This window comes from Mustela nivalis (genome assembly GCF_964662115.1).
Source record: "Mustela nivalis genome assembly, contig: HAP1_SCAFFOLD_1293, whole genome shotgun sequence".
Lineage (NCBI taxonomy): Eukaryota > Metazoa > Chordata > Mammalia > Carnivora > Mustelidae > Mustela > Mustela nivalis.
The window spans coordinates 1-14,862 of NW_028135371.1; the positions used below are offsets into that span (position 1 = coordinate 1).

The window sequence follows — 14,862 nt, forward strand, 5'->3', positions numbered from 1 at the left end:
TGCAGGAAGCATGACTTAAAATGAGGGGTACACAGTAAGCGTTCAATAAATGTCAGCCGGCGGTAGCGGCCGCCGCCACGAGGTCCGCAGAAGTAAGGGCTGCACAGCCCCAGGCACTCTAGGGACCAGACGGTCGCCCCCTCCTCACCCCCCGCGAGTTTCAGGGTGGAGCGCGCGTGGGAGGCGCAGGTGGCGGGGCCGCGGCCCGCCCCGCGCCCCCTGGCGGCGACTCGCGCTTCAAGCTCCGACCGGCCTCCGCACCTGACCGCGCAGAGACGCCGGCGGCCGAGGAAGCCCGGGCCGGACAGTGCGTGCTTGCGGGGCGCGCGGCCACATGGCGTCCGCGGGCAGGGACGGTGGCCGCTCTGACTCCTCCTTCCGGATGGACGCTGGTATACACCGAGCGCGGACCGCGCACCGGGCTCCCGGCATCGCGGTTCATTTCTTTGACGAAGACCCAAGAAGCAGGGTCCATACTATCTGCATTAGACGAAAGGGGAAACTGAGGCTTGCGGAGACCACCACGCCCCCAAGCCACTGGCCATTGGTGTTGAAGCCACACGTGTGTGACAAGCACGGCCGCACTCAGGGGCTGCCGCCGGCCTCCCGGTCTCCCGGGGAAGGCAGTTCACGAGCCTGGCTGGCAGGCCAGCGTGGGATGGCCTCCCACGGGCGATCGGGGGCTCCCGGCTGACTCACAGCTGCGTCCCCTCCCCCGCCAGCCTGGGGTCTGGCCTCAGCCCCGCGGCTCGGTTCCCCCGACTCCCGGGCCCGCGGTCCGGCTGACGCATCGCGCCGCCTCCGCGCCGCCCACCGTGGGGGCGCGAAATGTCCCGGGAGCTGAGAGGCGTTCTGGCGCCACCTGGTGACCACATCGGTCTTTGCGCCCGACGCGCCGGAAGGGACGGACGGGGGAGGGGGTGGGGGAGGAGAGGAGAGGGAGAGGAATCAGGACTGGAGTGACAGTTACAGCATTTTGGATACACAGTATCTTACACGTGCAACACATGACTTCACAGACGTCGTGAAGTCGAGTCACAGACCCGACTACCGCTCGGGTGCGCCTGGCTTACCTCTTACTGCGGTAGAATTCATTGTGATCGTTTGTAAACGTGCCATTCAGCGGCGATCAGACCGTCATCACTATGTAGATCCAAAACTCTGTACCCACTCAGCAGGAACCCAGACCCTGGCCCCCAGCATTCCGCTTTCTGTCTCCGTGGCCTGCCTGTTTTAGGTGCCTCCTATAAATGCAATCAGACCGCGTGTGTCCTTCTGTGTCTGGCTCGTTTCACGGAGCACAACGTCCTTAAGGTTCATCTACAGTGTAGCAGGAGTCCGGATTTCCTTCCTTTTTTTTTTTTTTTTTCTTTTTCTTTTTAGTAAACTCCAGCCCCAGGGGGGGTTGGTCTCACCACCCCAAGATCAAGAGTCACATGCTCTATGAACTGAGCCATCCAGGTGCCCCAGGATATCCTTACTTTCTTTTTCAAGACCTTATTGATTTACTTATTTATTAGAATGAGAGAGAGAGCAAGCACAAGCAGGGGGACGATCAGAGGGAGAGGGAGGAGGAGACCCCACACTCAGGGACACTCTGACAGGGGGGTAATCCAATGAGCGCCAGTGAAATCGGGATTGGCCGCTGGACCAGCTGAGCCTGCCAGGCGCCCCTTAACGCTGGGTGATACTGCAGGGTCTGGTCCACCACGGTTTGCTTATCCATTCATCCGCTGATGGACACTTGAGTTGCTTCCGCCTTTTGGCTGTTCTGGATGCCTATTGTCATCAGTAAAGTCTTTTGTTGTTGTTTTAAGATTTTATTTATTTATTTGACAGAGATCACAAGCAGGCAGAGAGAGAAGAGGAAGCAGGCTCTCCTCGGAGCAGAAAGCCCGATGCGGGGCTCGATCCCAGGACCCTGAGATGATGACCTGAGCTGAAGGCAGAGACTTTAACCCGCTGAGGCACCCAGGCGCCCCTGTCATCAGTAAAATCTTAATGGAACCAGGACATGGGATTGGGGTAAGGAAACTGGGGCACTTGCCTCAGGCACAACTTTTAAGGGAATGCCACAAAACTCAGTCATCAAGATCAACTGTATTCTTTACAAAATCAAAACAGATGCAAAATAAAACACCCCACCAATGGAAGACAAAATATTAAGATTTTAAATATCCAGTAGGGCAGGGACTAGGGGCAGGGCAGGGAAGTGAGCTCTGCAGGTACGTCAGATCCTCTCTTTATTTATAATTGTCCTTTTTTTGTTCACCATAGATTTTTTTGGCACTGATTTTGATTTTTTAAAATATGTATCTTTGGGTGCCTGGGTGGCTCAGCGGGTTAAAGCCTCTGCCTTCGGCTCAGGTCATAATCCCAGGATCCTGGGATGGAGTCCCGCATCAGGCTCTCTGCTCAGCAGGGGGCCTGCTTCCCCCTCTCTCTCTGCCTGCCTCTCTGCCTACTTGTGATCTCTGTCAAATAAATAAATAAAATCTTTAAAAACATAAAAATAAAATAAAATATGTATCTTGATGATTGAGATTTTGGTGTCCCCTTAAATTTTGTTCCCAAGACAAGGGACTCACTCACCTTGCCTTAGACCCAGGCCTTGAAGAAGTCCCTCTCGGCACCAAGAAGAGCTGACTGCGTCTGTTGGGGGTGAGACCACAGCCCCCCCACCCCGTGGGAGAATACGTGAGTCCGGGGACTTCCCCAGTGAGGGAAATGGGCATGTCCGTATCCACCTCAAAAATGAGACCCTTTGGGGCGCCTGGGTGGCTCCGTGGTTGGGCATCTGACTTGAACTCAGGTCATGATCCCAGGGTCCTGGGATCAAGCCCCGTGTCAGGCTCCCTGCTTGGCGGGAAGCCTGCTTCTCCCCCTGGCACTCCCCCTGCTTGTGTGCTCTCTCTCTCTGTGTCTTTCTGTCAAATAAATAAATAAAATCTTTATTTATTTATTTATTTATTTATTTTTAAAGAATTTATTTATTTATTTGACAGACAGAGATCACAATGCGGGGCTCGATCCAGGACCCTGGGATCATGACCTGAGCTGAAAGCAGAGGCTTTAACCCACTGAGCCACCCAGGCCCCCAATAAAATCCTTTTTTTAAAAAGTGAGACCCTTAAAAAAAAGAGAGACTCTTTGTCTCAAGAATCAATAAATGCAACCACATTTTTAAAAGATTTTATGTATTTATTTGTCAGAGAGAGAGAGAGTGAGCACAAGCAGAGGGAGCAGCAGGCAGAGGGAGAAGCGGGCTCCCTGCTGAGCTGGGAACCCCAGGACCCTGGGATCATGACCTGAGCCCAAGACAGATGCTTAACCAACTGAGCCATCCACGCACCCCTGGAACCCCATTTTTTGTAATGTTGCATTGGTTGAAGGTACTAATAAGACCGAACTTTTATCAGGTGCTTACTACGTGCTGGGCATTTGGTAAGCAGTCTCTCTGCTGGGGGCTCACTCCGCGTTCCCTCCCCGCTAAGTGGCACTTCGCAGCTCGGCCAAGTTCACAGAGGAAGGAAGAGAGACGTGGAAAGACAGTGTTATTCGTTCAAGGGCACAGAGCTCAGAGTTCCCTGAGGATATCTCCAGATACTCCAAATATCCCAAGACCCCAGAGGTTAGGACTGGATGTTTGGAGCCTCGAGGGAAAGGACAGGGAGCGGTGGGAGGCCAGGAGGATGGAGGAAACCAGACCGGGAAGGAGACAAAACAGCGGGAGTGCGGAAGGATGAGTGCGTGTTTTCCTGGTGAAGAGGGGAGGGGGCCTGCCAGGCAGAGGATACAGCCGGCGGGTTCAGGAAGAGGCTGATTCCTAGGAAGGGTCTGGACATGGATTCTTTGAAGATCTGCTTTGCTCTGGCTAAGAGGGCAGGCCCAGGGGGCAGAAAGCATTAACATTCTGGGGTGCAAAATTTAAGGGAGTGACAAAAAAACTTAGTCACACGAGGATGGCTAATCTTTTTTCTCTCATTTTAAAAATTGAGATCTGGGGCGCCTGGGTGGCTCAGTGGTTTGGGCCTCTGCCTTCAGCTCAGGTCATGATTTCGGGGTGCTGGGATCAAGCCCCACATCGGGCTCTCTGCTCAGTGGAAGCCTGCTTCCCCCTCTCTCTGCCTGCCTCTCTGCCTGCTTGTGATCTCTCTCTGTCTATCAAATAAATAAATAAAAAATCTTTAAAAATTGAGATCTAATTCTCATACCACAAAACTCGCCCTCTTACAGTGTTCAGCTCAGTGCGTTTTGCACAGTGAAAAGCTAGAGCGGCTATTACCTCTGGTCCAGAATGAGAGAAACGTCTCCATACCATAGTTTGACTCCAACGACTGCTCCCCAAAGTCCGGGCTGGTTGGGATGGTAAAATGCGCGTCTAGGCGGGATCATTGATGGGAGACCCAGCCAAAAGGGAAAAGCCAGCATGATTGATCTGCCCTGATTGAAAATTTTGATTCAATGTACCCATGGATTCCTTTCTTTTTTTCCCTTTGCTTTACTTTCTTAACAGCATCAAAATCTCACTGCTCATCCCGAGTTTCTGCTTCACCCAAGTCCAGGCTCTGCTTCTTGGGACTCTGCCTTTAAACCCGCCCTCACCGCCCCCTACCCCCAACCCACCCCCCAACCCCCCCCCCCCCGCAGTGAAAATCTGGGAGCCAGGGGGTTGCCCTTAGTGGATGAAGGAACAAAGCAAGGAGGCTGGGGGGGGGGGGTCAGCCTCCTGGGGGGGGGGGATCCAGGCTCGAATGCCTCAGAAGGGAAGGCGGGCCTGGGGTGGATGTGGGGACAGGGGGGCCGCCTGGAGGTCTCCGTCATTACCGGAGGTCGGTCCTTGGAGGCGGGGCCTCGGGGGGGCGGTCCTGAGGGCGGAGCCCCGCAGTGGACTAGTGGCCTTATAAGGAGAGGAAGAGAGATCGGCACCTTCCAGACCATGGGAGGGCGTGGTGTGAACGTGAGGACTGCAGCGGGTGAGGCCTACCCTGCCGGGGCCTAATCCCCCGCTTCCAACTTCCAGGACCTCGAGTGACTGTGGCTCAAGCCTCCCTAGCCTACGGGGTTTTGTTATGGTGGCCTGAGCTGAGCCGGAGGGGGTGCGAGGGGCGTGGGGCATGGACAGAGCCTCCCAAAGGGCCGATGGAAGGGGTGGGCTGACCAAGGAGGCTCTGATTGCTCGGCTTTGAATCCCCGCCTTCTTCCTGTCCCGCTGTGGGCCCTTGGGTGCGCCAGTCCCCTGCTCCACTCCCGTGCCTCAGTTTCCCTCTCTGCTAACGGATATCATAGCATCATCCAGGATTGTTCGGAGCACCAAAGATTTCCTTCTGGCCCACACTTACAAGGGGGCTCCTTAAGCGCTGCAACTTCCTCTAACTTTTAGGCACTGATTGAAGGCCCAAGGGATGCTGATATGGTGTCAGGGGCGGGCACCCCACTTTGGGTGGAGAGGTCAGGGGAGATGACACTTGAGCTGAGACCTGAGTGACATAAAGCAGCCAGGCTGGGGAAGCATGAAGCAGAGTGCTTCTAGCACAACTCGTGCAAAGGTCCTGGGGTGGGGCTGTGCCTGCAATGTTTGAGGAGCCCCCAGGAGGCCGGGGTGGCTGGAGCCCAGTTAGTGAGGGGCAGAGGTGGGGGAGATGCGATCAGAGAGGTGGGCCTTGGGATCTGCGGTGGGGGTGGGGGTGGGGCATCTGGATGTGCCAGGAAGTCTCTGGCAAGTTTGAAGAAGGAGAAGAGCTGGCCTCTGACATCATGGGTTGGTTTTTTTTTTTTTTGCAGAGATGAACAAGATGTAATTCCTGTCCCTAAGGAGAGGCTTCCGGGTGGATGTGAGTCATCCTCTGAAGCTGGAGGTGTTGGTAAGACAGGACGGGCTGCAAGGAGGTGGGGTTGATCCTGCAGGTGGTGGAGGTGACAAGAGCAGGGGTCAGGAGGTGAGGAGGCCGAGGAGAAGGGAGGGCGGGGTGGGGGAGGGGTGGGCTGCCCAGCAGCAGGTGGCCTGGACGCCTGCCAGCTGCGACATCCTAGGCAGGGGTGGAGGGGGTTCTGCTCTGAGGTCACACTCACCTGGATCGAACCCCATCTGCACCCCTGCTGCATCCTTGACTTGAGGACTTAACCTCTAACTCCCACTTTTCGGGGAAGGATCCGGCTAGTGAAAGGGTTGCCTAGAAGATGTGTGGCACACAGGAAGCGCTCCTCATACCCCTGCCCTGCCCTGCCCTGCCCTGCCGGGGTGACCTGGCAATCCACCGGCGGCCACCCTCTCCCTCCCCGGACTCCCATGTCCCCCAGCTGGCCCCCTGCTGCTGTGCTCAGGTCCCTCGTCTGGTCGCCCTCCCCAGATGAAGCACCACCGGGAACCCTTCCTGCTGCCCTTTGAATGTGCGGAACGTGGTCTTGCACCCAGACCTTTGCCCGTTCCTCTCCCTGGAACCCCCTTCCAGCCCCGGGTCATCTTGCCCCGCCCCCCTCTCAGCGGGACTTCCCCTGACCCCCCAAGATGTTTCACACAGCCCTCCCCGGTGCATTCCATGCCCCCCTTTTTCCTTCTTAGCAGTTAGTGTCCTGGAACACGCTACTGTCTTCCTTTCCCGACATCACTGTTACCGCGCCCTAACGTGGGCTCCACGCCCTGCAGTGTTTCCAGAGCACAGCAGGTGCTCAGTAAAGCTGTGCTGGTTGCACGACTGCAGGGCTCCCGTCACAACTGCAGGGAGAAGTGAGATGTCGTGTTCCGCGCAGAGGTCTCACAGGACCGCAGACTGTCCGAGACCATCACCAACGCTGCCTCGTTGGCTGGAGGGCTGGTACTTCTCCGGTGCTTAGCCAATCGCTTGGCTGGAGGGCACAGTCCCCAGAGACCTCTCTCAACTCGGACCCCAGGGGCGAGCTGGGGCGGGGGTAGGGGTGGGCCGTGACCCCCAGAACCTCGGGGGGCCTCGGAAGAGTGCCGGCTTCACACCCATAGTGTAGCTGTCTCTGGGGCTCCACAAACAAATACACCATCCTGGGCAGCTTCAAAGGACATGGGTCTATTCTCTCCGCATTCTGGAGAGCAGAGGTCCAAGGTCAAGGTGGCCGCTGGACTGTGGAAGTTCCCAGGGAGAATCTGTCCTGGGCCCCTCTGGTGGTGCTGGTTCTCCTTGGCTCACAGATGCCTGGCTCCCACCTGCCTCTGTCTGGGCCTGCACTTCTCCCTGAGTGCCTCTGTGTCTTCACAAGGACCCCAGGCACCGGCTTCGGGGCCCACCTGAATCCCAGTGACCTCCTCTTAATTTAACCAATTGTATCTGCAAAGACCCTATTCCCAAGTGAGGTCCCACTCATGGGTTCCGAGTGGGCAGGAGTTTGCGGTGGGGAGACACCATTTGCTCCAACACCCAGCAAAGATTCGGGGCTCACAGGCTGGAGGAGAGCCAGACGCGCAGACAGGCCGGGTGGGGTGGGGGTCCCCTCCGCTCGCTGGCCCGCAGCGGCTAACTCCTCAACTCCAGCACCGGGGCAGATCTCGAATCCCTCTCCTCCGGCCTCCGGAGGCACCACCCCGAGCCTGCTTCTAACATTTGTGGGACCCAGAGCAAGAATTCGGGGGGCACACCCAAAACCCACCTCTCAGGGTTCAAAAGCCTGTGCACCAAATAAGAAAATGCCGCCCAAGCGTGTTCTGTCCTCCCATCAGGACAAATGCTCTGGGGATGAGAGACGCGTGTCGGGACCGTCAGCTTCACGGTCACGGGGACGGTTACAATAGGAAACACAGGTGATAACCAGGGCTGGGAAGGATGTGGAGACTTTGGGACCCTCGCACACGCATGCGCTGGTCGGAAGTAGCGCAGCCACCGTGGAAAAGTCTGGTAGGGGCGCCTGGGGGGCTCAGCGGGTTAAGCCTCTGCCTTTGGCTTAGGTCCTGATCTCAGGGTCCTGGGATCGAGTCCCTGCATCAGGCTCTCTGCTCAGCGGGGAGCCTGCTTCCCCACCTCTCTCTGCCTGCCTCTCCGCCTACTTGTGATCTCTGTCTGTCAAATGAATGAATAAAATCCTTTAAAAAAAGAAAAGTCAAGTCTGGGAGCTCCTGCAAGGGGTGAGTGTGGAATTACCGTCTGACCTGCCCAGTCCACCCTGGAGAGCTGAGAGCCGTGTCTGCGCAAAAGCCTACTTACGAGTGTTAATAGCAGCAGCGTTTGTGACGTCCCAAACGGGGCATCAGCCCAGACGTTCATCAGCTGATGACGGGTGAAAACGTGGTCATTCACCCACACCCCAGAATTCAGTCACCTACGAACAGGGGCAAGACGTCTATGTGCTATGTGGGGACGGACTCCGAGTCCACGACGCTCAGGGAGGGACCCACACAGACGGCCACACGGGGTGTGAGTCCACGCGTGTGACATGCTCAGACCGGGCTCCTCCACGGACAGGAAGGGGGCTCGTGGGGGCCGGGGGCTGGGGGAAGGGAAGGAATGGGGCCTCTTTTGGGGTTGATAGAACGGTCGAAGGTTGATGGTGGTGAATATAGTACAGCTGTGAATGTGGAAAAAAAACAACAACCACTGAACTGTGCCCTTGAGGGCGTGACTTGTATGGTATGTTAATTACATCTCAATAAAGTCGTGAGGAAAAAAGAAAAGCCCAGCGGCAGGGCCTGGTCCCATTCCCCCTCCCCTTCAGCACATCTGGGCTGCATCTGTGACTGCTGACCGCTGGGGCACGAGAGAAGGGGCCCTGCCCGAGGCAGGCCTAACTTTCAAGAGGCCTGGAGCTCCTGTCTGGTTCTCGGGGGCTCCTGGGATCCCATCTAAGAAGTCCCACTGGCCGCAGCCCCGGAGACGTGGGACCACACAGAGGGGAGAGAGGCTGCCTGAGGCCCCGGCCCGGCCCACCTGCGAGTTTGACGCCACCAGTGACTCCCGTCAGCCCTGCATGGGACAGAAGAGCCACTCGGCTGAGCCCCATTCCCGGCTCCCAGGACTGTGAGTGGTAATAAAGTCCGGGGGCCGCTGGTTATACGGAGATAGCCCAGGACTCACCCCTTCAAACCCTCCCGGCAAGCCTGCTTCACAGTTACAGCTCTCCGTTCCTCGCCGCTCTGCCCCGGCCCCGGGGGCATGGAGAGAGCCGACCTAGGTCCCCGCCGCCTGCCTCTGTTTCTCTCCCGGCAGTTTGTTGGCTGTGAGAAGGGTCCTCGCCTGCACACAGGTGGCAGCTCAGCGCGCCCATGCTCTCCCTCTCCCCCCGCAGAAGCCGGCCAGCTGCCCTTTGCTACCGGAGTCCAGGGAGTGTGCCCTTGGGAGGCTGCCCGAGAGGGTGAGATCCGCCCCGTGCCGGAAACAGGTGATTCTGAGTCCGGGGCATTGGGGTGACGTGTAGAAGAGGAGGTGTAGGGAGAGGTCTGGAAAGGGACACGGGCCAGGTCCAACTGCACCACCGGCCACCACGCGGGCCACTGCAGACCCGGCCCCGGGGGCTTTCCCAGCGTCCGCGTCACCTGCGCTGGCCGGTGGCCAGCCGCTGTGTGTGGCTACTGAGCCCTTAAAATATGGCTGGTGTGACTGAGAAACGCCTTTTATTTTTATTTTTTTTTTAAGATTTTATTTATTTATTTGACAGAGAGAGATCACAAATAGAGAGGCAGGCAGAGAGAGAGGAGGAAGCAGGCTCCCTGCTGAGCAGAGAGCCCGATGCGGGGCTCGATCCCAGGACCCTGAGATCATGACCTGAGCCGAAGGCAGCGGCTTAACCCACTGAGCCACCCAGGTGCCCCGCCTTTTATTTTTTTAAGTTTTATTTTTTTAAGTAATCTCTACACCCAACATAGTTCAAATGCACGACCCTGAGATCAAGAGTCGCATGTTCTCCCAACTGAGCCGCTCAGCCATCCTGAAACCAAATTTTATTTTCTTTTATTTATTTTTATTTAATGTATTTTTTAAAAAACATACATCCCATTTTTTAAAAAAGATTTTTGTTTGTTTATTTGACAGACAGAGATCACAAGGAGGCAGAGAGGCAGGCAGAGACAGAGGGGGAAGCAGGTTTCCTGCTGAGCAGAGAGCCCGATGCGGGGCTCGATCCCAGGACCCGGAGATCAGGACCTGAGCCGAAGGCAGACACTTAACCTCCTGAGCCACCCGGGTGCCCCTATTCATGTTTTTTTTTAATTGACATATAATTGACATAACCATTGTGTAACCTTAATGTGTACAATGTGTGTGGATTTGATACATTTAAATATCCCCACGTGATTAGCACCAGAGTTTACTTAGCACCTCTCTGAGGTCAGACGACTACCATTCCTCTTTTGTGGTAGGATAGTCTGTTTCTGCTGGGACCACATTGCTCTGCATAGCAGTCCCAAGGAGGCTTTTTCTTTTTTATTTATTTATTTTTCATTTTTGAAAGATGAAATCTATCAAACACAGAAACACCATCTATAACTTGTATGTCCGGCATATAGCATAGAACCTTCACAACCAGCAAGCTTACAAAATCAAATATGACCACCATGTTGAAGCCCCACTGTCTCCACCTGTCCCCACGTGCCACCTCCGTCGCCAGACAAAACCTCTGTGTCTGCTTTTCCTTCCAATTCTATTGCGTTTGTAGGACCCCTAAATGACACATCAGCCAGGTCAGCCAGGTTCGGAATTCTCATAAACATGGTAGAATAGTGTCGGCTTTCTTCTGCGCTTTGCTTTCTTTGCACGATCTTACATCTGGGAGGCCATTCTGTGGCTGGGTGTTCCCCAAGGCACTTTCCTCTTCACTGCTATATAATATTCTATAGCATAAATATACAGGGACCTGTGGGTCCATTGTTTGATGGATATTTGGGTTGTTTTGGGTTTTGGTTCCCTATTACAACAAGCAGTGAGGGTTTCAAAACCCAAACGAGATCCTCTGTTATGGGATGAGGACTTGAGACAGCCCTCGGACAACAGCCTGTAAGACCCTGACACTCTCAGGCCTATAGACTGCAAGGACTTGAATCCTTCCATCAACAGTGTGAACCAGCTGGAAGGGCATTTTGGTGAAGCCCCGGCCAGAGGACCCAGCTAAACTGCATTCGGATTCCTGAGCCCTGGAACCGGAGAGAAGAAATGGGAGTTGCTTTAAGCGTCTGCATTTGGGGCTACCTGTTACGCAGCAGTAGCTAGCTACTACGCCAATGTCTGATTACATGTTCGTCTTAAAAGCTTCAAGTTGAGCAAAAATAAAATGGCTGCACTAAGCTTCGGTGAAGCTTGATTTTAAAGTAAGCTTTTCCTCTCTTCTGCAAACCTCCCCTCCTTCCTTCTTATCCTTCTGTTTCAGGAACCCAGAACCGCCACGGAAACGGCTGATAGCACAAACCCAATTCCTGCTAGATCCTGTGCTTCCCTGCAAAACACCCCAGCGCCTTCCTTGGGGAGGGCCCAGGGTTTCTGAAGGCTGCCACCAGCCGTAGCCTCCTTTGCTGGGCATCCATCGCAATAAAGTTATCGTCTCTCTTTATCCCAAACTCTTGGCTTAGTGTTATTACGGTGGCCCGAAGCTCCAAGGTTGATTTTGGACATCTCCACCTGCTGGAAGTTCTCCCCCGGTGCCCTGCCTGACCTGCAGGCCTAGACTCAGTGCTGGCCTGGTCCCGTTCTGTGGGAGGCTTTCTCTCCACACGTTCAGACCAGGAGGTTGAACTCCTCCTTCTCTCTGAGTGCTGGCTTAAATGTCAGCTTCTCCAAGTCAAAGCCAGCCTTCTGCAGAGGGACCCACCCGATTTTAAACTGCATCCCCACATACCCCACTGACCCCCAACCCCTTCACCTTGTTTCCCCCCGTTTCCTGTCTTCCCATAGGGCATGTCATTTGGTTATTTGTGCTGCGTGTGTCTGTGTCCTGTCTCTCAGCTCCCCCCGTGCCCCCCTGCCCCCGAGCAGGGATCTTTGTTGGGGCCGAATTGCCCCAGCGCCAGTGCGTGGCTCGGGGAGAAGTTGGCCAGTATTCGTCCCTGTTTCCAATGCAGTCCGCTCCCTAAACCCAGGGCTGCCTGCCAGCCTCCGCCACCCCCTTCCCGCCCAGCTTCCACCTGCGATTATAGGTTCCAGCCCCCCAGGTCCCCGACGTCGGCTCCTAGACTCCAGGGTTAGCGCAGAGCTCTGGAACCAGGGGTCCGGAGGCCCCAGTGCCCTCCGTGCTCGGGAATGCGCCGCGCCGCCCAGCCAGGCTCCGGCGTCCGGCCCTTCCCCGGGCTCCGGATTCCCGGCCCCACAGATCCAGGCTCCGGAATTCAGGATCCGGGTTCTCGAGCCGGGCCCGGAGCCAGTGGCAGCCGTTGCACGGAGGTTTTTGAAAGATGTGGCGCCAAACCCTGCGCGGGGCGAGCGCGGCGACAGGAGGGGCGCGGAGCGCACGGCCGGGACAGGGCCTGGTGGGCAGCACGGTGCGGGCGCGGACCCTCGTACCCCGTCCCCGCACCCCCGTCCCCAGAGCAGACAGTCACCAGGGGCGGGCGGGTGGGGGGTTCGCGTCCCGCCTGCGCCCCGCCCCGCCCCGCTGGGGGTCCCGTGCCTTAGTTTCCCCCGCAGGCCTTGCCCCGGAGCGTCCTGCTGCGTGCCTGGCAGGGGCAGCCGGCGCAGGGGGCAAACAGCCTCGCGAGGCGGCGGGAGGGGGGAGCCCGGACCTCCCGCTCCGCAGAGGAGGGGGGCGGGGGCCTGGCAGCTGCGGTCCCCGCCCCGCCCGTCCAGCGCCAAAATTTGAAAATTGCGGTCACCTCCCAAACCGCGCGGGGAAGGGGGAGCCCAGGGCCCCACCCACGGGAAGCGCAGGGCTTTCTGGGACTTGGAGTCCAGCCCCCGGGGGTCCCGCGTGTGGGGTGGGGCGCGACGGGCACCCGAGGCCCGCCCAGCGCCAAGGGGTCGGGGTGGGAAGTAGGGGCCAGACTCGTTCTACACACGCGAGGGCTGAGGCCCAGGCCTGTCCGTGCAGCCGCCGGGAGGGGACTGGCCTCCTGGCCCGGGAAAGACCGGGAGGCGTAGAGGGGCGAGAGGCGTTTGGGGCGGGGTGGGACCCTGCAGGGCCCTGAGCCGGGTGGGGGGTGGGGGGGGGAGGGACGGCCAGGACTCTGGGCTGCGGTCAGCTCAGTGGGGCTCTGGTGAGGAGGGGGCTGCAGCTAGGTCTGGGGGCGGGGAGGTCTGGCAAGGTGACCCCCTGCCACCCTCCAACCGCAGTCACTTTCCTCCCTCTCCGGCCCTGCCCCCTGCAGCATCACGGATTCGTTCTCGCATCCTACATCCTGCCACCGTCTCTTCTGTTTGATGACGGCACAGGCAACGATACCGGGTTTCAAGCGCAAGGTCACTTTTTTTTTTTTTTTTAAGATTTTATTTATTTATTTGACAGACAGAGATCACAAGTAGGCAGAGAGGCAGGCAGAGAGAGAGGAGGAAGCAGGCTCCCCGCTGAGCAGAGACCCTGGGATCACGACCTGAACCGAAGGCAGAGGCTTTAACCGGCTGAGCCACCCAGGTGTCCGTCCCATCAAGCGCAAGGTCTCTTTTGAGAAGGCAGCACAGTGACGGTCTAGCTGGGGACTGTTCCTGCCTGGGTTCTAAGGTGGGGCCCTTGACTCCTGGTGAGACGGCAATTCAGAGTGAGTTTCAGGTGTTGGAGACAGGTAAGCATCCCGGCCCTCCGAGGGCTGGAAGGGCAGTCACGGTCTCCGTGTGACATTTGCAGGAGTCCCCAAGCAAGGCCGTTTCAGCCCAATTCCCCAAGGTGGGATGTCTGGGAAGGAGGAGTTCTCCGGGCAAGTTCCAGGGTGACGGGAAGGAAGTGGTTCTCCACTGGAGGCGATGGCAGGGGGAAGTGACTAGACATTTGGTTGTTTGGACTGGAGTGGGGCAGTGGTGCTGCTGGCATCAGGTGGAGGCTGGGGCGCCCAGAGGTGGTCCTCCACTTCCTGCCCCACCACAGAGAACAATGGGCCCAGGCTGTGGGCCGGGACCGGCCCTATAGATTCCCCTCCGCCCCCGGTGTCTTACGTAAGTGGGATGCGGTAGTATGTGGCCCTTTGTGCCCGGCTTCTTTCAGTGAGGTGTTTCTTTTCTTTTCTTAAACTGACCTGTCCTTGACATGTTACATTGTGGAAGTTGCAGGTGCACGACCTGCCGATCTGAGGTTTGTGTATTGTTGAAATGATCACAGTAGGTGTGGCTGGTATCAGTCAACGCACATAGTTACTTTCCGACCTACAATACAGTGTTATTAACTATAGCCACTGCGCTGTGCCTTATATCCCAGGGACTTACTTATTTTATAACTGGAAGTTTGTGTCTTTTGATGGCTTCGTCTGTGCTGCCCACCTCCCACCCCTCCACCGGCAACCTCCAGCAACCTGTTCTCTGCATCTGCGAGCTCAGTTATTTTTTAAAGTTAATTAATTTTTTTTTTTTTCGTAATCTCTACAGCCAAGCTGGGGGCTTGGACTCACAACGCTGGAGCCGTATGCTCTTCCGGCTGAGCCAGCCTGGCGCCGCTGTGAGCTGTTATTTATCTTATCTTACCATTATTTTATTTTGATCGTACCTGTAAGTGACATCCCCGAGCGTGTGTGCGAGGTCCCTTCGCCTTTCATTTTAATAGGACTCCAAGGAGGGAGGGAGATTGTACAAGTGGGGAAGGTGGGCACTGGAAAGAAGCCCGCTGTCCCTCGGGGGCGGGCTGGGAGTTGCAGGTCCCGGGGCCTGGCCCTGAACGCTGGCGGTTTCTGGAACAGCAATGCACAGAGCGGGAAGCCCGCTGGAGGCGAGAGGAACCTTGCGGGCGCGGGAAACTACAGCTCCCGGCTTGCCCCGCGCAGCCGCGACAGACTACAAGTCC

General features: G+C 56.8%; 1 long non-coding RNA gene across 1 annotated transcript; it reads right to left on the reverse strand.

Moving 5' to 3' along the window:
- Positions 1 to 13,342: 13,342 nt before the first annotated feature.
- Positions 13,343 to 14,795, reverse strand: LOC309857799. The gene is made up of 2 exons (XR_014307916.1): positions 14,569 to 14,795; positions 13,343 to 13,612 (listed from the first exon to the last, which is right to left on the reverse strand). It is a non-coding gene; the product is annotated as an uncharacterized lncRNA (long non-coding RNA).
- Between the last annotated feature and the right edge of the window lie 67 nt (positions 14,796 to 14,862).